At 35.9% G+C, this 21,490-nt stretch overlaps 1 long non-coding RNA gene across 13 annotated transcripts in view; it reads right to left on the reverse strand.

Annotated features, from left to right (window-relative positions):
- LOC138166558 (uncharacterized) overlaps positions 1-21,490 on the reverse strand; it is a 552,457-nt gene that overhangs the window by 188,800 nt on the left and 342,167 nt on the right. For 12 of the 13 annotated variants that reach the window (XR_011169622.1, XR_011169629.1, XR_011169625.1 and 9 more), the window contains one exon: positions 9,070-9,198. The exons of the other annotated variant lie outside the window; for it this stretch is intronic. This is a non-coding gene — a long non-coding RNA (uncharacterized lncRNA). The remainder of the gene's footprint in view (positions 1-9,069; positions 9,199-21,490) is intronic. 13 annotated transcript variants of the gene reach the window in all.

Consider the following 21,490-nt stretch of genomic DNA (forward strand, 5'->3'; position numbering starts at 1 on the left):
ATAGATAGATAGATAGATAGATAGATAGATAGATAGATAGATAGATAATGGATGATAGATGTGTGTATACATATACATACATATATGTGTGTATATGTATATATGTGCATACATGCACATATATACACAAAATAAATTCATAATGACTTGGCTTTTTGCTCTAAAATGATCTATCTCTCTCAAATTCTACTTAATCATTATTAACCCATTTCTCACCTTGGGTCTCTTCTCTCTACTCAGAGGATCAATATTACCTCTGTCCTAGACTACTGCAACAGCATCCTAATTGATCTCTTTACCACCAGTGTCTTCCCTCTCCAGGCTAACTATCACACAGCTGACAAATTTGTTATTCCTAAAGTATATGACCATGTCATTTGCCTATTTAAGAATCTCCAGTGGTTCCCAACTTCTCTCTGGGTTAAAAGAAAAACCCTTGTTATCAATGTAAAATCCTTCCCAATCTGATGGTAGTCTACCATACCAGGCTAATTGCATATTGCTTTCCTTCTCATATGCAGCATTCCAGCCAAACTAGCTTACTTGTTCTTTCCATATACATGGCATTCAGTCTCCCACCTCTGACCCTTTGTCTAGGATGCACACCCTCCTCACCTCTGATTTTTACAATGCAGAGAGCTTCTTTTAAGGCTCAGCTCAAGAACCACCTCTTTCAGGAGAATTATCCTGATCCCTACATTTGCTAACACCCTCCCCCTGAGAACTACTTTGTATTTTTTTTTAATTTATTACCTATTTTCATGTTGCTTTCTGCAAAAAAAAAAAAATAGACTGTATTTTGAGGGCAGTCCAGAGCTATTTCAGTTTTGTCTTTGTAGGTGCCAACCACATTAGATACTTGATAATTTATTTATTCAATGATCATTTAATTAATTATACCATATTCCTGCCATATTTCTCCATTAGATCACACCATTTAGACTCCAAAAACAGGTGCTATAGTGGGTTTCCAGTGTAGTAGTAATAATAATAACAAAAATAACAATTATTATTTATGCAGATTTTTGCCTTTTTAAAGAACTGATCCATACTTTTTTTGCATTAATACTACTTAGGAAGATATTTCTGTCACCATTTTAAAAATCACAGATCAAAGATCTAGAGCAAACCTCATTTTACAAATGAGGAAACTGAGGCCCATGGAAGTTTTCCATGAACTTGTTCAAGATTACACAGGCAGTAAGTATCAGGGGCAGTATATGAACCAACCCAAGTCCTCTGACTCTAAAACCTTTGTCCTTTCTACTATCTCAAATCCTCCCATAATCAGAGCCCTTCATAAGAAAACTAAAATCCCAGGAATTTAAGAGATTTCTCCCCCAAGATCACATAGTTAATAGCAGCACTAGAAGACAGATTTCTTGACCATTTACCAACTAATAAGTATTAGGTTATTTCTCAATATGAAGGTAAGTGCTGTTATTTCTATACTGACCTACTCACACTAAGTCTTTTGGAAACAAAATCAAAGGCATGGCTATAGCTCCCCAGCTGAGATTAATGAACAATAAGACCAAAGAGTAGCTGAAAGCATAGCTCACAAGTGGAAAACTTACTGGATTTGGAATGTGAGAACTTACTCTCTCATTTAGTACCTATGTAATCTTGGGAAGGTTGTGACTCCTCTCTAGGCCTCAGTAATCTTACCCGTAAAAAAAGGGTTAGATTTATCTTCTCCAAAGTCTCTTCCAGATCTAGGATCCCAATCCTTCTCTGAGTACCCAGACTGTTTTATTTTTGTTTCTTGTAATGTGTCTCTGATCAAAGCAGCTGTGGTAGAAATTGAACTTTTCACCCCCAGTTCAGTTATGGCTTAATAGAAGCAAAGTCAGAAAATTAGAGGAGGAAATGAGATGTAACTTGCAAAAAAGGTATAAAGGAATACTGAAAAAAAAAATGCTTAAACACATCAGAAGAAAAGATAAAAGAAACCATGGTCCACCTATTAGTTATGGAGGGATAAATGAGTAATCTGTGTCGCCAAAAAGGCAAAATTAGTTGATGTTCACACACACACACACACACACACACACACACACACACACACACACCATCATTTTATCCAAAGTCAACTGAAAATAATAGGGAATGCATAATTCAAGAAGTCATAAAAATAAGTTAATTAAAGGGAGAAACAAAGGTTTTTACAATAAATTTCTATAAATTCTGATTTGCAGGTCCTGACTAATAAAACTCGAAGTGAATAAACATTCATGTTTCTTGGACACATTCGTGTCAAACTTATTAGGTAATTTTCCATAATCTGGCTCTAACCTACTCCTATCTCACATTGCTCCCCCTAACACACTTTATGCTTCTGCCATACTGGATTACTCATTGTTCCACAAACTCAACATTACATTTCCTATCTCTGTGCAGTTGCCCTAGCTCTCCTCATGCCTACCTCTTGGAAGCTTTACCTTTGCTCATGCTCAGCTTAAATATTCACTCTCCCCAGAACCATTTGGAGATACTCTACCCTTCCTAAAATTGCCATGCATTTACTTATTTGTGTTTATGTTATACTTCTTCCGAGAGCAGAGTATCAGCTCTTTGATAGTGACAAACTGCTTCATTATTTGCTTTGAATCTTCCAGAATAGTGCCTTGTGGTCGGTAGGCATTTAATATGTGTTTAATTGAACTGGATCAAATTTGTACCTACTTAGAAAACCTGAAGTTATCCTCAAGGCTCAGCTAATCAAAGAGAAATTCCTAAAATAAAAACTAAACCAAGGAACAATTAAATGCAGAAGGAGAACTAAAGATTCTTTAATGGATATCAATAAAAAAAAATAAAGCCTCATCAAGCAGATAAAAGTAATTCATGCAACAAATTATTCATCATGACCAAGTTGGAGTTATATTAGGGATACAAGAATGGTTCAATAGTAGAAAAAGAATTAAAATGATTAATCATAAGCAAAAACATCTAAAATCACATGATCATCTCAATAGACTCAGAAAAAGTCTTTAACAAAGTATAATATTCACGTATGCTAAAAATCCTACAAAGTATATGCACAAAGGGAGTCTTTTTAATATCAAAAATATTTTATCTAAAACCCAGAAGAATCATCATATTCAATGGGGATACACTAGAAGCTTTCTCAATATAGGAGGAAATCAAGGATGCCTACTTTCCCCACTAGTATTTGATATAGTTCTGGAAATGATAGAAATATGAGAAGGAAAGTAAAGACATAAAGAAGGAAACAAATCTCATTTTATGATGACAATGTTTTTACTTAAAATACCCTAGGGAATCAGCAAGATACTAGTTGAGATAATTAAAATAAATTGCATTTCCATATAATAATAATGATGATAATGATCTAAGCAGCAATGATAAAAAGGGAAATCTCATTTCAAATAACTAGAAAATATATAAAATACTATCAATTTACTAATCTATACTTGTGTAGATTCAATTATAAAGTGTTTCTTAAAGAAATAAGTGACAACTTAAATAGCTGGGAGAATATTCAGTGCTCACAGCAAGGCCATACCAATATAATAAAAGTGACAATACTACCAAAATTAGATTACACTTTTAATGCTATCCCAATCAAATTATCAAAAGGAAACTTTATTGAACTCAGTAAAATATTAACAAAATTTACAAGGAAAATAACAGATCTAGAATATCAACAGAAATTAGAGAAAAAAGGAAGGAATAGATAATCCAAGTCTCATCAAAACCATCTGGCATTGCATAAAAATAAAAAGGAAGACCAATGGAATGAACTAGACAAGGAAGACTAAGAAACAACGGAATTAAAAAACCCAGTCTTCAATTCAGCAGAACACATAAACTCCTTAGGAAAGGATTCCCTGTTTGATTAAGAACTGCTGGGAGAATTGGAAAGCGTTATGGCAGAAATTAGGCATAGATCAATATCTTACACCATACTCCACAATGCATTACAAATAAATATGAGATCTGAATATTAAAGATGATAGTATTTTATTTTAAAGTAGAAGACAAGCAGATGATATAACTTTCAAAGCTATGGGTAGGAGACAAATTCTTAAACAAATGAAAAATGGAGACCAATTACAGAAGGCAAAATACGTAACTCTGGTTACACAAAACTGAAAAACTTCTACACAAACAAAATTAGTAAACCTGGGATAAGAAAGGAAGTGGTCAAATGGGAAAAACTTTGTATTTCGATGATAAAGAGTTTGGTATCCAAGATATGGCAATGTTATGTATGTATATGTGCATAGGACTTTATAACTCTCTTTTTGCCCTTACATTTGACTTTTTATTACAATTAATTATAGTTCAGTACATGTTGCACCTCTCTCCCCTACTTCACGATACAATAAGGTCTAGAAGGAAAGGGGCCTTGTTTTATTTGTATTATCCTCCAGCACTCTGCATCACAGCAGATATCCAAGATAAGATTTTTTAATTGAATTGAAAAAGTCTGATTCTTTAGTACCTGTGGTGATTCAGGCATATTTCTGTTTTCAGGAACAGAGATAAAATAAAAGCTCTTCCAAGGTGCTTCCAACCATGGAAGCTATGTGAGGTCAACCTACAGTTATTTTCCTTCTGTTCTTGCCCCATTTGTTTTGGCCTATTATCCAAAACATTGCATTAATGTTCATATCCTGGGCTTCATCGTTCTTTTCCTTACTACTCCAATGCAAGGATAACCTCTAACTTAGCAGCAAACACTAAGAAAAGAACTAGAGATACCACTTAGATACAGACGGAATACCAGGAAGAAAAATTACCTATCTGATTTAAAATACTGTTTTAGGAAAAGGGAGAATTTTAATTAAAACTTAATATCATAAATTTATTAAGCAAATAGCATTTTACTTTCTGTGCCTAAAAGGTTTATGAAAATGAAACCCCAGATGAACTTTCCAAAAAATTTTCAATAAAATTCAATAAAAAATCATTTACCAATGTTTCCTATATGCCAGAGATTGTACCAAGTGCTGGGAATACAAAAGAAGATAGAAACACAGAAACAGTCTCTGCCCTCAAATAACTTACGTACAAATTGGGCAGACAATATGTAGACAACATTTGAGCTGAATTTTGAAAGAAGCCAGGAATGGAGTTAAAGGTAAACAAACATTCCAGGGATGATATAGGCAGAACAGAGAAGGGAGGTGGATCAATTAGGCCTGTTTGGCTGGACCATATAATACCTGGTGGAAAATAAAACATGAGAAGACACTAAGAGGGAAAGGGACAGGATGTGAACTTTATATTTGATCTTGGATTAGTAAGTAGCCACTGGCAATTATTAAGGAGCTGGATGACACGATCTGAAATGCACCTTAAGAAACTTTCTTTAGCAGCCAAGTATAGGACACATTGAAGTGACAGGAGATTTGAGTTACGGACAATACTCAGAAAGCTTTTGCAGTAATCTAAAAGATGCCCAGTACAAAGGTAAAGTGATGGGAGACAGACTGCCTTTGTGAGCAATGGAGCAAAAGCCATTTGAGGTGGATGGATCACAAAGTTTACGATCAGGTGGGGGTGGTATGTTCCATAAAGTTGGAAAGATAGGTAAAGGTCATGTTGCATAGAAATTTAAAAGCTAACGGGAGTATATGTTTGATCATAGAGGCAATAGGAGGTCATTAGAATTGATTGAATAGAGAACTCACATGGTCAGACTGGGCTTAAGCAAATATAGTCTTGCTATTGTGATGGCCCAGTTGAGGCTAGACACATGACTCTGTAATGTACCTGGTCATGTCAACTATAAGACTTCCTCTAGCTGGTTCCACAGCTCATGAGTAGTAGAAGAGGAGGTTGATGGAGATGATGGAAGTTAATCCAGGGCCAGTTTGGCAAGAGAAGAGAACAGTGATACAACAAAGGGTCAAGCGATTCAAGAGCAAAGGACCGTATATAGTTGAAATAGATAACACATGGGTTGAGACTGGATAGCAAAGGAAAACAAAGTCAGAGCAGGTCTCTGAGAAAGGAGAAGAGAAGGAAGATTAAAAATGCTCCTTACACTACCTCCTTTCTTTGTCCCAGCTACCCCTCATCCCTGGAATGCTTTTTCACTTTCTACTTCTGACATTACTGGCATCTTCTCTGAGGAGAAGAAAGATTAAAGGTCTCCATGGAGAATGAAGAGCAGATTTAGGAGAAGTGAGGTTTGGGGAAAGGTAGAATGATAAAGAGGGTCAGTAGAAAATGTTCACCAGGATCTAGGTAGGAAATACATTTTTATACCGTGAACCTCAAAGAAGAAGAGTTTGCTGAGTGGCGGTGGCAGAGGCAGAGGAAGAGTCTGGAAGTTTCAATGGGGAGCAAGTAACATTTCAACTTTCCTGCCATGACTGGGTTAATGTATAAGAGAAAGTATAGCAGGGTATCAGAGTAGCCAGGGAAAGTAGTGTCATCAAGGAGCCAAAAGACGGAAGGAATGAGAAAGAAAAAGGTATAGTTAATTTTAGAGTCAGAATTCCAGAGGAAACCCTGGATGGGTCAGACTGATTTAGAATGGCTCACAAAGGGAGTAGAGTTGAGGTGGATGAGACAGCTGGGATAAGCAGAAAGGATTTGTTCACCAGCAACCAGGGGTTCGGCACCTCTGGGATAAGGAAAATAAAAGGGAGTGGGAGCATATTAATGGTAACATTTTCTCCCTTCAAGCATCCACATCAAAACTTTTCCTCGATATTCATTCCTGGCTGTAATCCAAAGATACAGTTTAGTTACTAAAGCTGAATAAAAACCTAAGTATGAAAAAAATGCAAGTGGGATTCCAAGTTACAACATGTGAACTCCAGAGTCGGGGGGAAATAGGAGAACAACATCTGCCAAATTCATTTCGGTCACATTAGACATTATCTCACTGATCTGAGTCCAACTTACATTTGTTTTCCTTCTGTCCTTCCCTCCCCCATTTCCGTCTCATTCCAGAAGGCTATCCAAAACATAGAGAATAGGGTTTCCTAGAATTTGCTGGAAATGTCATTTAAGGAATGACCATCTAACTCAAGTATAGCACTCTTCAAATAACAGAAGAAAAACTGAAGAATGGAACATGAATGTCTTTATGGAATCCCAAAAAAAAAGAGTTTTTAACCTTAATTCAATACTGCAAAAGAAGTATGGATCAGCAGAAGGAGTCCTGAGAATCAGAAGACTTGGTTCAAGCCCCAAATCCGTCACTTACTAGATCTGTGAACCTATTAGATGAGTCCATTATACTCTCTAGGCCTTAGTTTTATCATCAATAAAATGAAAAGATGGACTGTGTGCTATATGAGGAACTAACTAAGCTCGAATAGTTATATCACTATGTTGGGTATCAGGCCAGAGTTTTTGACAGGATCAAGCCACAAAGACCATCTAATAAGGTGGGATGGGACTGAAGCTTGTATCAGTGAAAGTGGCAGGCACACCTGTGAAATCAAGGACATTCTAAAGTAGAGAAGTATCTCATTGTCAGTTACATAGGCAATCAAGATTTGCTTGTGCCATGTAAATCCATTACTAGCCACTGGGTAAAGGCCAAGTTGACTCCCATATGTGGAAATGAAAGGAAACAAAAAGTACCCTGTGGACTCCCCAGAAGAATGCTTGACCGTGACAGTATGGAATGAGAGAATCTGAAAACTAAATTCCATTAACATTGGAATACAACAGACAGAATTAGGACTGAGGGGAAAAAACCTGCACCTGGAATGAAAAAAATCCATGGAATTTTTTATTCAGATTTAATTTAAAAATCAGTTCAACTTGCAGGTTTTGACTAATAAATCAGCTGAATCCACAATACCCTGTAGATAATGACAGCATGAATAACAGTAGGCTTTTCATTATGTAATAAGTCAATTTTTTAAGTAGGTTCTTCACATGTTTTCCTCCAAAGTCATGATCTTCCATGGATTGTTATAATCAATATTTGACTTATTTTGTTTCTAAAACCCTCTTTTTTAAAGTCCTGATCTGAAGGATCATACACTTGAAACTAGGAGGGGCCTAAGATGTTCTCTAGACAGATACCTTCATTTTATAGTTGAAGAGAAAGAGGCCCAGAGGGATTTAGTCACTTCCTCAGCTGCACAGATTGTAAGTAGCAAAATCAGTATTGAGACACACAAATAATTTGCAAACCTCATTTTTACAATGCCTTTACTCTCTTCAAAACATCTATCAGTACAATAGAGTAGAAAGGTTAATGGATTTGGAGTCAGAAGTCGTGTTTCAAACTCTAGTTCTGTCTCATGTTACCTATGTGATCTTGGACAAATCATTTAATTTCTTTGGGCCTCATTTTCCTTAGCTATAAAATGAGAGGATTGAACCAGAAGGCCTCTAAGTATAGGAATGCATAGAATATGGGTGGTTTGCAGGGTATGGAAGCACAGCTTGAGGCAGATAATTGCCATTATCCCTTCTTCCTTTTCCACTCAAGAGAAGTCAATGGTAATGTTTGCTATAGAGTGTGTTTGGAAGCACATCTTCCCCATACTCTATGGCAAGTCAAGTAAACAAGTTAAACCCTTACTATCTGTCAAACACTATGCTAAGCAATAGAGATACAAAGAAAACAATTAAATGGTGCAGAAAACATGTACGATCAAGAAACATGTTGGTCTATGTTTCTAAGGCACCTTATTCTTCTACATCTATAATCCCATAATGAATATACCTCTTCCCCCATAAAAGCGGTGTCATGAAATTATGTTATGAAATGTCCAAAAGAACAGAAAGAAAATCCAAGAGTTCCAGGGGTGGGGAATCTGAGGACTCGAGGCCACATAATGCTCTCTAGGTCCTCAAGAGCACCCGTTAATAAAAGCATTTGTTCTATGATGTTTGGATTCAGCTAAGGGGCCACACTTGAGGACCCAGGGGGCTACATGTGTCCTGGAGCCTGAAGTTTATTCACCCCTGGAGAGTAATGAATACAATGGATAATCAACCATCTCATAGCAATTCTGTCCATTTTTTTTTCCTTTATACACTTGTATAAAGGAAAATGTTATACATAAAGTATAAATGTTCCATTTTATAAGGACCCAATGTGTTCTACTCCAAACTCACCATAGTCAGTGCCATTTGACAGATCTTCTCCTCTTTCATTTGCACTCCTTCATAGCATTTTAATATTAAAGACAAATTTTCTTTCTGGAGAGAGCAATGGAGTAGCTTCTTTCAGTAGATGGAGTTTGCCTGTAAACAAAGGTCAACTGCTTTAGATCTCTCATGTCAAAGAAAGAGACCTGGTTTCTGATCCCATTTTTCTCAGTGATTGGTTCTGTGACTTTGTGAAAGTCACTTAATTTTCAGTCATTTCAGTTTTCTCATGTTAAAAGGTCCGATGGTTATACTAACTGATCTAAGATTCCCTCTAAATTCCTAAAATCCTACAATTATTTAATCTGATTTATTTGTGATGAGAATTTTTATAAAGTCATTTCATTTGTTTCTCTTTAAAAGAAATTCCAATGTAAATGAAAAATACAAACTTACAAAATCACAAATTAGAAGGAAATGATTCACTTCATCCACTGAACAAAGTTCTCTTGGTTTTCGTTAAACAATAAGCTCCTTAGATAATACTAAGATATCCATCAATTTATAAGCATTTGGTCTCTACTGATCTATTGAATAAAGATGTAATGTTTTATGTTCTACACATTCAATCAATTTACTCCTTTTTCCTTATCAATATCCTAGCCACCCTTCAAAAGCATTCCAAAACTCATTTCTTCCCTACTATGATTAGTTTACCTTGGTTCTTCTCTAACTCTTCACATTTAACTCTGCTGTTTGTAGAAAAGTAGCCTTTCTTTTATAACTGCTGGACATAACATATGTTACGATGTTCTTTAAGTATTTATGATATTAAAGAAAGACAGAATCAGGGACAGTTGTTCTCTTGATCTGGAGAGACAGTGAATGGCTATTTGAGTAACAAATTCATCTGAAGATAGGCAGGAATGATAACCTAAGCTGCTGAAAGTGTTAGCATCCACTAGACTCAATGTATATCTAATGACTTCAATTTTGAAAATGAACAAAAACCTTAAGGCTCTGTTCATTCGACACTTAGTTATTTCATATACACACACAGACACAAACACTTTCAGAGATTCAAAGTTTTAACAAGACACAGTTCAAGGTTTCATGGAACTTAACACTATTGAAGGGGATGAGACAAAACACATATAACTAATACATAGTATTACATGATAAACATGACAAGAGAATACAAAAGAAAATATTAGATGAGACCCAAGTAGGAAGGGCATTACTTATAGAAGAAATTCAGGAAAGTTTTCATGGACAAGTAGAGTTTTTGTGAGGTTTTAAAAGATGGGTAGGAATTCAAAAGACAAGGAATGAAGAGAATGAACAAGGGTGGGAGAGTTCAGAGAAAGAGCAAGAAACATAGTGTAATTCAATCTGACTGAAGCACAGAAATCTTTGAGGGGAGTTGATGTGAAATGAGTCAGAAAAGCTAGGAAGGTATTATACTATAGGGAGCCTTGAATTATAAGCAGAGGAATTCTAAAATTTATTGGGTATTTTTTGGGAGACAGTGAAGATTTATAAATGTGCCATTTTCCCCCTCATACCAGACTTGTGTTGGTATTAATTTTGAAATAAAAAATAAAAGCCTGGGATCCTGACAGTAAAATATTATGTTTGAAGTGAACATTTAGATCGTTTGGCCTATATGCCAACTAGAACCATGATAAAGGATCTGTGCTTCATCTTAGAGTAGAACCAGACTTAGCTATATGCTTAATTGTTATAGATACAGGAATGGATCAAGATAAAACCTAGACTCCAAGGGACAGAAACTGCAAAGACATCTGGGATGGAGGCAATAAAAGTATCTGCAAGGTGATACTTTTTTTTTTTTGCCTTTTGGAGGGCAATTGGGGTTAAGTAACTTGCCCAAGGTTACACGGCTAGTTTGTGTGTGTGTGTGTGTGTTAAGTGTCTGATGCTGGAACCAAACTCTGGTCCTCCTGACTCCAGACTGGTGCTTTACTCACTGCACCACCTAGCCACCCCGAGGTGATACATTTTTTTTAAAAGTGATTATAATCCATTGTCTAAGAAATATCTATAAATGGTCTAATTACTGTGATCTCTAACATATCCTATCCCCCTCTTTATCACTCCACCACAATCATCATCGTGTAGAGAAAAGAACATTGAATATAGAGCTAAGGGATCTCAGTTTATCTGCAGGCTCTGATACTTTGTACCTGAGGCTGGGAAACTAACAGTTGCCATGAGCTTCAGTTTATAAATCCAAAAAACACTGGAAATAGATCAGGGGTGGCAAACTATGACCTGTAGGCTGCCTATTTTCATATAGGCCAGGAGCTAAGGATGTGTTTTACATTTTAACATACAATGTAAAAATCCTAGTGGGGCCTACAGGAGCAGGTGATAGGCCAGAATTAGCCCACAGGCCAAGCCTTAGTTTGATGACCCCTGGGCTAGATGGTCTCCAAGCTTCTCCCAGCTCTAAACCTATCATCCTAAGAATCATTCTGGGACCAGAGGGGACATCATAGGATAAGGACTATTTCATATTTTTAACTGTTTCACAAATCCTTCCATAAGAAGGTATAGTACAGGGAAAGTTTCATGGATTACAATAAATGGAAATCATTCCAGCAAAGGTCTACTACCTAATTATTAATGTGTATAAACATGTTCCTTTTCTCAAATGATTTTGTTGGAAACCAGATCAGTGTTGTCAGAATAGTAAATGAATCCAAGTGTAGTCCACATTTTGAAACCAAAAAAGTGGAATACAATTTGGAAGCTTAAAAACTTTTAGTGTAGTTTTCATTATTGAAAGTTTTTTTTTATAATTGTAGTTTTCATTATTGAGTTATTGTTAACTCATTGTCCAACATGATCAGAGAACCAGTTATTTGATTAAGCATATATTCTTATTAGTAAAAGATTGTCATATATACACACACAAGCACACACATATATAGAAATAAGCAGTTTTTGAAGAATTGGACAATTAAATATATAATACAAAAATATATTGACGATTTTGCTTTTTTTAAGATTCCAAGCATTGTTTGCTTCAGGACATTATAAATATCAGTTATTTGTAGCATAGATGGATGAACATACCAGTAAATATAAAGTTATAAAGGAGCAAATTCCAGACAACAAGAGAAAACTCTACTTAGGTTTTATCATAGATTTTTGATGTATCCACTTATTTAGCAAAACTTATAACCACAAGACTTATATTACAAGCAGGTTTTAATTAGATTTCAATTAATTATAAATAATCTCTTATATTGCAATTAACATAAAACTGCTCGATTATAAGTAACATCTGGACAGGAACAGAGATAATTTTATCTCTAATCTTGTATTTAACACAATGCTTTGAATACAACAAATGCTTATTATGTGGTTCTTGAATGAATAAATAAAAATTACAAGCAATAAAACCTGTTAATTCAATAAATATGTTATATCCACCATACTCCTGAACTTCAGTACCACGTTTCCAATTATCTGCTAAAATATCTCCAATTGGAGACCCTTATTGACATTTCAAACTCAATCTATCCGAAAGTGAACTGTGCTCTCCTAAACTCATCCTGATTCCCAACTTTCCTTTTTTTGTTTATGGTGCTATGGTTTTTGATCTTTGAACTAGAAGGCTCAGAACAAAAATGTCCAGCAGAGAACTGAAACAAGAGCAGAGAAATAGGAGTAGAGCACTCAGTTGCCCTTGATGAGTTAAAAGTCCCCAGATCTTAATGTAAACTAAATCCTAGAGACTGAAATGTTAGTGATCTATGAAGATTATGGAGACAAGTGTTGCAATATCTGAGAAGACAGAGCACATTCATCTGTGTGCGTGCATGCATGTACACATGTCCATTGTGTTTATAAAATTAATTAATCAATCAATAAACATTTATTAAATACCTATTGTATATGAGGAACTGTACTAATTATTCAATTCTTCTGATGATTCTCTGAAAGAAAAGTCCATCTCTTTAATGCTAATATTCCAGTGATTTGAATGGATGAGTTATAAAAGACTAGTGTCCAAAGAACTGAAATTGAGGATCTCTTCAAAAGGCAATAAAGAAGTAAACATTGGGTGGGCAGCATATTATGAATAGAAATTATGCAGAACAAGTGGTAGGAAGGATGGCATCAAAGAAGTGTATGATAAAATAATAATAGTTAACATTTATATAGCTTTGACTGTTTGCCACATACTGTGCTAAGAACTTTACAATTACGATTTCATTAGAACTTCACAATGACCCTGGAAGAAAAGTGCTATTATTATCTCCATTTTACATATGAGGAAATTGAGGCTTTCAGAAGTTAAGTGACTTGCCCAGGGTAACACAGCTAGTAAGCATCTGAAGCCAAATTTGAACTCAGGTCTTCTTGATTTCAAGCCCACTACTCTATCCATTACACCAGCAAAAAGATTCAAGGTAAGCCCTGTTTGTTAGTTGTACCATTTGCGGTGAACTTTAGGAGGAGGAGGAGGAAAAGTGGTGGTAGTAGTAGTAGTAACAGTAGTAGTAGTACCGTGTTTCCCTGATAATAAGACCTATCCCGAAAATAAGCCCTCCCCTTACTGTGTAATATTCCTCTAAAATAAGCCCTCCCCTGAAAATAAGCCCTATTGAGATTGCTACTGTAGTGAAGGTGATCCCCTGAGCTACACGCTACATTACGGTACCCTCTGTATGCACCGCCCCCCCCCCCGTGAAACACACGCTGCGCTCCAAGCTGCATCCAATCAGAGCTGCAACAGTGAGCGCGTCATCCTGTTCTTCCCCAGTGATTTGCTTGCTGGCGCCATTGAGAGCAGTGCCACGGAGGAGAGCTGAGGCAGGACAACATAAGCCCTCCCCTGAAAATAAGCCCTCTGGTGTTTTTCTTTCAAAAAAAAAATAAGACAGTGTCTTATTATTGGGGAAACATGGTAGTAACAGAAGTAGTAACAGTAGTAGTAGTAGCAGTAGTAATTGTTCCTGTGGTTATTGTTGTTGAATATGTGCAAGAGTTATGCAGGAAAGGCAAGCATGGAGAGATTGCAATCCATATCATGGGAAGTAATGGCCACACTACTGAGATGCCAGATCCATTTGAATATTAGAATTACTTTACTAATGCATTCAGTGCATAAATCTGAAACACTGCCCAGCTATCATATCTGTTCATTAATGATACTGGAGTAAACTTTTTTCCCTTGCCTCCTGGTTCTCTGATCCTGCTTTGTGTGTGTGTGTGTGTGTGTGTGTGTGTGTTTTGCTTGGATCCTATTTTCTTTTCTACTTTTTGAATACTTAAAAAAATTCTTGCTACTATTCCTCCTCCTGGAAAGTCAGTAAACAAAAACAACTAAACAAGGAAAAAAAAAACACAAAACCCTAAGGCCAGTTAGGACTGGTAATGGGGGAAGAGAAGCCTATTGTAAAAAGCTAGCACACTTTTGTTTCTAAAAATACCAAGGTCCAAGTCTGTATTTCCACTGAGGTGTGCAAGAAAGCAAGTTTTTAAAAATATTTGCCTAAGATACACTAATTGAATCATAATTCTATTATCTGGAAACCTACTTCCAGTAGTACTGATAAATGGTATACATGATGATTCTGTGGTACTGGAAGATTCACAAATACTTCCTGAATCATCAAAGAGATTAAATTGTGTCTAGCATGATTTAAGTATTAAGCATTATTATTTTTTCCTGCTTCTTTGAAAATTGGTAGTCTACAGTGTGGTAAAAATAACAACTTTCTCAAACAAGATATTTAATTAAACCTAACATTCCATTATCTGACCAGGCAAGATAATAGAGAATTTATTATCATTTACAATGACTAGCTCTTCATCTTTCTTCCAAGTAGTGAGCCACATTAAATATTTGCTCTTGTATTTACTATGAAAATTTTTAATATATTATAATGGAAATATATTTGAAAGCATCTAATAATTTTCTGGTTTTTGTTCAGACTTGCAAGCCCTATTAGCCCCCAGGGATTAGATTCCCTATTAGCTTAGGAAACTCCCAGTAAAGAAACTTTTTCTATCAATGCAGATCAGCTACTAGCATGCAATTTATCATTTTAGAGAGCTTCCTGGGGCACAGTAAGTCACCTGCCCAGGGTCACACAGAGACACAAGTTAAACCCAGATTATTCTAACTCCAAGACTAGTTTTCAATCTTCTCTGTTTTACTGCTGAGTAATTTTAATAAAGTCACAAATCTCCCAGTTCCTCAGTTTCCCCAGTCCTACAGTATTCTTAACAGTAAAATGATTCTGTCAGATTTCATGGCTTTTGAGGCCCTTTCCAAATCTAGAACTATGATCCTTTATACACCTTAACAAGTTGTTAGTCAAATCAAATAGATAATGCCATTATCTTTATATGTTGAGAGACTCTGAAAAGCGTAGAGTGCTATGGAAATAATATAATGTACTAATACTTTTTAAAAAAGAATACAAGTCTTTCTAGTTTTCTCTGAAACTATCACTTTCATTATACATTTCTAGACATGGCCAATATGACAATTTGTTTGGCTGGACTGCACATTTCTTACAAAGGTTTTGTTTTTCTTTTGGGGGTGTGGGGGGAAAGATGCAGAGGTTTAGACAGAGAGAAAATAAGTATTTGTTAATAAAAAATAAAATTTTATAAAAAATAAGTAAATAGAAGATATTTATCTCATATACTACCATTAAAAATTTCCCTTTGTTTTAGTCCTTGTTTTTAGCTGGCATGAAGTAAATCTGTTATGGTTGATAAATTAAAATTAACAATCCAACTTAAATTTGCAAAAGGCAGTTAATTCAGGCTAGTACCTAAAGCAACTCATTGTGCTTTGGAATTGGGTCTCATAGTATATAAGATTATCTCAGTCACTAGTTACCTCACCCTTTTGTTCCATGTTATTACAGATGAGGGGATCATTTCACCCAAACATCTTAGGGGCAGTGAGAAGTCTTATATATAACATATGAGATCTGATACTTAGATACTGAGAGAAAAACAGGACCTAATTAAGGATGAAATTTCAGACTAGAAAAAAAAATTCAAGGAAATGAGTTAAGACTATGCAAAGGGAAAACCATAAAAGCCCTTTAAAAGGTTTAAGATGGATTAGGGAAAAATACGAAGGTCTCTGAGAAAACCAAAATGGTGGATCTCTTACTTTAGTGCTCTGCTCCTGGCTATCTAAGCCTCATTTTATTACTTAAAGCTTAGGCTTTTAACTAGCTTGGATTTTTAAAGGAAAAAAATTTCCAGAATTCAATGAAATACCAGGTGCATTGCAGCTTTCACTCTTGTTTTCAAAAACCTACTGTCACTCACGAGCTTCAGTCTAGCCTGTCGAGCAGGAATTAAAATCGCTTTAAAAAGAAGCTTTGCATGGTTCATATGTCAGGCAGACATGAGCTGGATCAGCTGACAGAAGGGGCCAGAGATAAGGAGTCCAAAGGAGGTCAGAAGAAAACAGACCCCAGGAAGAAGTGATTTTTTTTTCAACTACTTTTCCCTGAACATGCAACACGCACACACACACACACACACACACACACACACACACACACACAGAGTCATTCTCCTTTATGAAGACTGGTACAACATGGTACAGAGATGAAAGGGAGACTGGTCTCCCTTCCCCCCTCAGTTAATGATAGCACTAGATTCAGAAATTAAGCCCAGCAGGAAATAAACATCTAGCATAGATTTCAAAAGATCTCTCATATCTTTGTATTTTTTTTAAAAGCATTATTTTAAAGCCCTGCTTCCAGGCCTTTGATTTTTTTTTAAGTCCAAAGGTATAAAGCCTGCATAGCAAGTGCTATTTGATTTATTTTAAAAGAACGCAGCCAATATTAGTTGAAAATTGGTTGTAAATTGGGCCACTTAAGCCTCCATGGAAAAGAGCTGTAGAGACTTGGGATTAAAATTGCAGGAAGCCCAAAAAGAAAATTGAGGACTAGGAGATAATGACTGATGGGCCTGGCACGATTATCTCTGAGAATACTAAGGACTGTGAGACTTGGGGGAAAAATTACATGGATGACCTTGAGAACAAGTCCAGACTGAAGAATGTCAGCTCAGGGGAGTTTCCTGAGGGGATGGAAGTAGAACAGACTGAATTCTTCATTTCCAAATGGATTATGAAGATGTTTCTGATAAGCAGTTTTGATTTCCTTATTGTATGCAAAGCTACAACCTCTGTATGCCCAAGAAGAATAAACCTCACACTGGACCTTGAAAAATGTTCATATCTTTAGGAGCCAGAATTCTAAACCCTAAAATAGGCCTGGGGAAGTTCATGAGTTTGGAACATGGGACATGGGTGATTGTATCTAGCTGACTGGAGGAGGAAGCCAAAAGCATATAAACCAATCATTGTGGACCTGAGTTACATAGACTCAAACCAGACTAACATAAGAACAAGGATTCTAGAAGGATCCTGGCCCCAGATTTTTTTTCACCTTAGGTCTATCAGTGTAATGTGGGCTTGGGGTCTAGAGACCTAGGTGTAAATATCACCCAAGACGTTTACAATCTGTGTAAATCCTTTACCTTCTCAAAGCTTCAATCTCTTCATCTGTCAAATGGGAATACCATTGTTTGTGCCACCCACCCAGGTGGTATGAAAGCACTCTGGAAAGTTTAAAATGGTGTCTCAATAAGAGTTAGTATTATTGTAGTGAGAAAGAGAGACGTGAGTCATCTGTAGAAATGCTTTCTTTGGCTCTGCTCTTAAGTGCACAGATCCCTAGAAAACCATGCCAGGACCATTGTGCAAGTAAGTTATATGAAAGAAAGCTGACTGGTCACTAACAGCTCCTGGTCAAGCCACTAATGACCAATGGAGAACCTAGGGCCACCAAATCCTGACTTGAAACTAACTTAAGGAAAATTCAGTTTTCTAATTTGAGAAGTCCATATATTTCTCTAGCTCTATACAATTGACAATACTGAGATTTGGCATTGTTCAAAATGACTGACTGTTCCTTAGTTAGATGACCATGCTTCTGACTAAATGGAATCTGGCGATGCACTTACAATGTTTGTAAATACTAGTCTATCACTGCAAAGCAATAAGTTTTACATTTCAGCACTTCTCCTCCCCCCCACCCCGAAAATGTTCTCTAGATGAATAGTTAATGTGCATTGGTCCAACCAGCATCTTGTAGATTTCAGATTCTAGTTTTATTCAGAAAGTTGGGCTTTTGAACTACATTGGGGGTTTTATAATAGTGATATTACCCCATGTTTAAGTTACAACAAAACCTTGCACCACATTAATGTGATGTATCTAAGCCATAGATTTATGCATTCCATATTCTAAACCTAACTGGTAACACTTATGATGGCCAAAGCCAAAATCGAAAAGATGCACCATGAACAGAATCTCTGAATGAAACTGTCTAAAAGCCAGTTTTCTCTTTTCAGAATCAGCCAAATACATTAGCATACATTACAGCAGAATAACCTCCTGCCCTTAAGAAGCATTTATTTTAAACTCAGACTGCAATAGTTTTTGATTTATAGAAATGTAGAAAGCAGCTGGGAAAAATATTAATTCCTTGTGTTAACATGATGTTGTTACACTGCCTTCTGATGAATTTTTCAAAGGGAGAAAAATAAATTTGTATCTAATCCTTTACAGGATATTAAAATTCTGCCAGACTCAGGAAGGAGTATTTTATTTTTACTAAATTGCATATCTTCATAATATATTATAATATATGTGGATATATTAAACTACATGGAAATTCTATACCAAAGCTTAGTCCATAAATAGGCAACTAAAGGCTAACTTCAAAATAGCACTAATATCTTTGAGAAATTTTGATCATTTGGACTGTGTGGATTGATTTTTGTAATGTTTCTGCTTGGGGAGAGAGGGAAGGCCTCCTTGGTGAACAGAAGTGACTGTTTGTGCAATAGAATTGATTATCTGTTCAAGATGGCTTATACTGCAGGACGATAAAAAATTGCAGGTGGCTTTGGTTACAAGGGGAGCTATCAGTCATCCTGAGCTATTGACACATTTTTATGTACTCTAGCTTCAAATCGGTCTCTGAGGTTTCTGACTTAGCCACAAAATCTAAAAATTTAGAGGCCCACTTGAAAACAAACAGAGGTTTAAACCAAAAAGCTTTTTGCTCCTAGTCTTAAAAGATGAATAACTAATTATTCAAGGCTAATGGGAAGGCAAAGAATAGGTTCACTAAGCCTCACCATACCTAAGTATAATAGGTGCCTTGTTAGTGTGTTGTTCCAAGAGCAACAGAAAGACGTACAAAAATGTGTCCGAGAGAAAACAAAAGTGGTATAGAACTATTTTCACAGATTTGTTTTAAGAAAGCTAATACAATGACAAAATTTGAATATATATTACATATTTGGTTCATCAGTAGTATGTTCAAAAATGAATCTCAAACAAATGACATCAATTTAAGAACTAGATTTGAAAAATCTCAGCTTCTAATAGAACTCTCACACTAGATAAAATCATCAAATAACTAAGTTTGGGGCAGAAAATAATCCTCAGCCAACAGACTGGCAAAAAACTCAGTCCATTAGAATTCATATATTCAAAATATGAAAATAGCCTAACTTTGTCATAAGATAATCCAATCTGGAATGTATTGGCCAAATATTCTCGATTATCTGATTGTGAACTTCTCTCCTTAAATATATATTATGAGGTGGTCAGCTGGGAGAGAGGGTAAGAGGGAGGGAAAAAGGGAGGGAAAGAAAGAGGGAGAAAGGGAAGGCAAATCTTCAACAGCTTGGAGCTCGGTATCACAGTTTTATGTTATTTGTTCATCTCTCTACTCCACAGATCTCTTCTTATACCCCCACTTTTATCCATCTTCCGATATGATGCTCATTTCCCATTGGGACTTAGGAAGTCTTTCCATTAGAGTCAACCCTATTAAGCCAATTAGCCATTTTCTAAAGTATCTAGTTCCTCCCCCTCCTTTCAGCTGCTCACCACTTAGCCATTTTACTTATCATCAGTGTCTCCATCAATAAGGGAAACAAGAAGAGGTGTTGAAAGTTAAATAAGATAATTTTTATTTGTCATTTTTATTATTTGTTAGCCATTACATTGAAAGCTTTTGTAAGACAGAATAGTTTTTATAAAATCCAATGCTTTTTAAAAATCAACAAATGATACATGCAGTCATGTCTTACATGCTCTATACTTCTCAGTCTATTGTACTTCTATAAATCTATGTTCTATTTGTAGAAGGCTGTCTGTTTCTTTCTTACATTTTCATTAAGGAAAGAAGCATTCCTTATCAATGGAAAGGTTTTCACATACTCCTATTCCCAAATGACATTGCATTAACTCTGCGGAGTCCTTGAGACTCCTTAGTGAAACCAAAATAAATCAAAAGACTCAAACTACCCATCTACACTGGAAAGACAAAGCAAAATTTTAAAATGTGCACATAATGCCCAGATTAGAACATGATTTGGACAGACAGCCAAATGCTGGAGTATATTATCAATACACTTGGAAAAAAACTGTAGATTGGCAAGGAATTGAGCCCCAAAATAAGCAGGAGAAGATCAAGTGGGATCTTGAACATGTGGAAAACTGTGTAAGAATCTTGAGCTGCTTGATGCCACAAAAACTCATCTCTTTAACATCAACATGTCCTAAGTGTACAAAATCCAATATGGTGAGTTTATAGGTACTGCAGCATAATTTTAAAATGACATGGATTCAGGATATTAAAATGATTTTTGAACATTATCAATAACATGTATGTTCAGAAAAAGTGGGTCAATTACGTAGTGAGAATGAGACAATAGATGGATTGCACAAGGGCAGCATCAGTACCCTTGAGTTAGTAAAGGAACCAGACAAAAATATCTAGAGCAGTAGTTATGGAGAGACCTGAACAAAAATTGCACAAGGCGTGATATGGAGGGACTTTGATCTACATTGATAGAAAGAATATCCATACTGATGAGATCATATAATCAACCAATTATCTATCTATTTATCTATCTACTATCCATCTACAGAAAGGAAAGGAAGAAGGAAGGTAGGAAGGAATAAAAGAAGGGAGGGACAGAGGAAGGAAGGAAGGAAGGAAGGAAGGAAGGAAGGAAGGAAGGAAGGAAGGAAGGAAGGAAGGAAGGAAGGAAGGAAGGAAGGAAGGAGGGAGGGAGGGATGGAAGGAGGGAGGGAGGGAAGTTGAATGGGTTGGGGACCATAAGAATAGAGAAGAGAATTGGTCCACCATTTAATGTGACTGAAAGAATAAGAGACAATGATCACAACTTTGATTTCTATAACATGTTAAGATTTGTATAGTGCCTTCTTTACAATAAACCTGTGATGGCAGAAATACAATTACTATTATGTTATTATTAGTAGTATCACTGAACAAAGTGAAAGTCTGAGTTTAAATGAATTTACTACAATCACACAATT

This window comes from Petaurus breviceps, unplaced genomic scaffold (genome assembly GCF_028583685.1).
Source record: "Petaurus breviceps papuanus isolate PSGF00001 unplaced genomic scaffold, PetGlider_PUasm1.0 224, whole genome shotgun sequence".
In the NCBI taxonomy this organism is placed as follows: domain Eukaryota; kingdom Metazoa; phylum Chordata; class Mammalia; order Diprotodontia; family Petauridae; genus Petaurus; species Petaurus breviceps.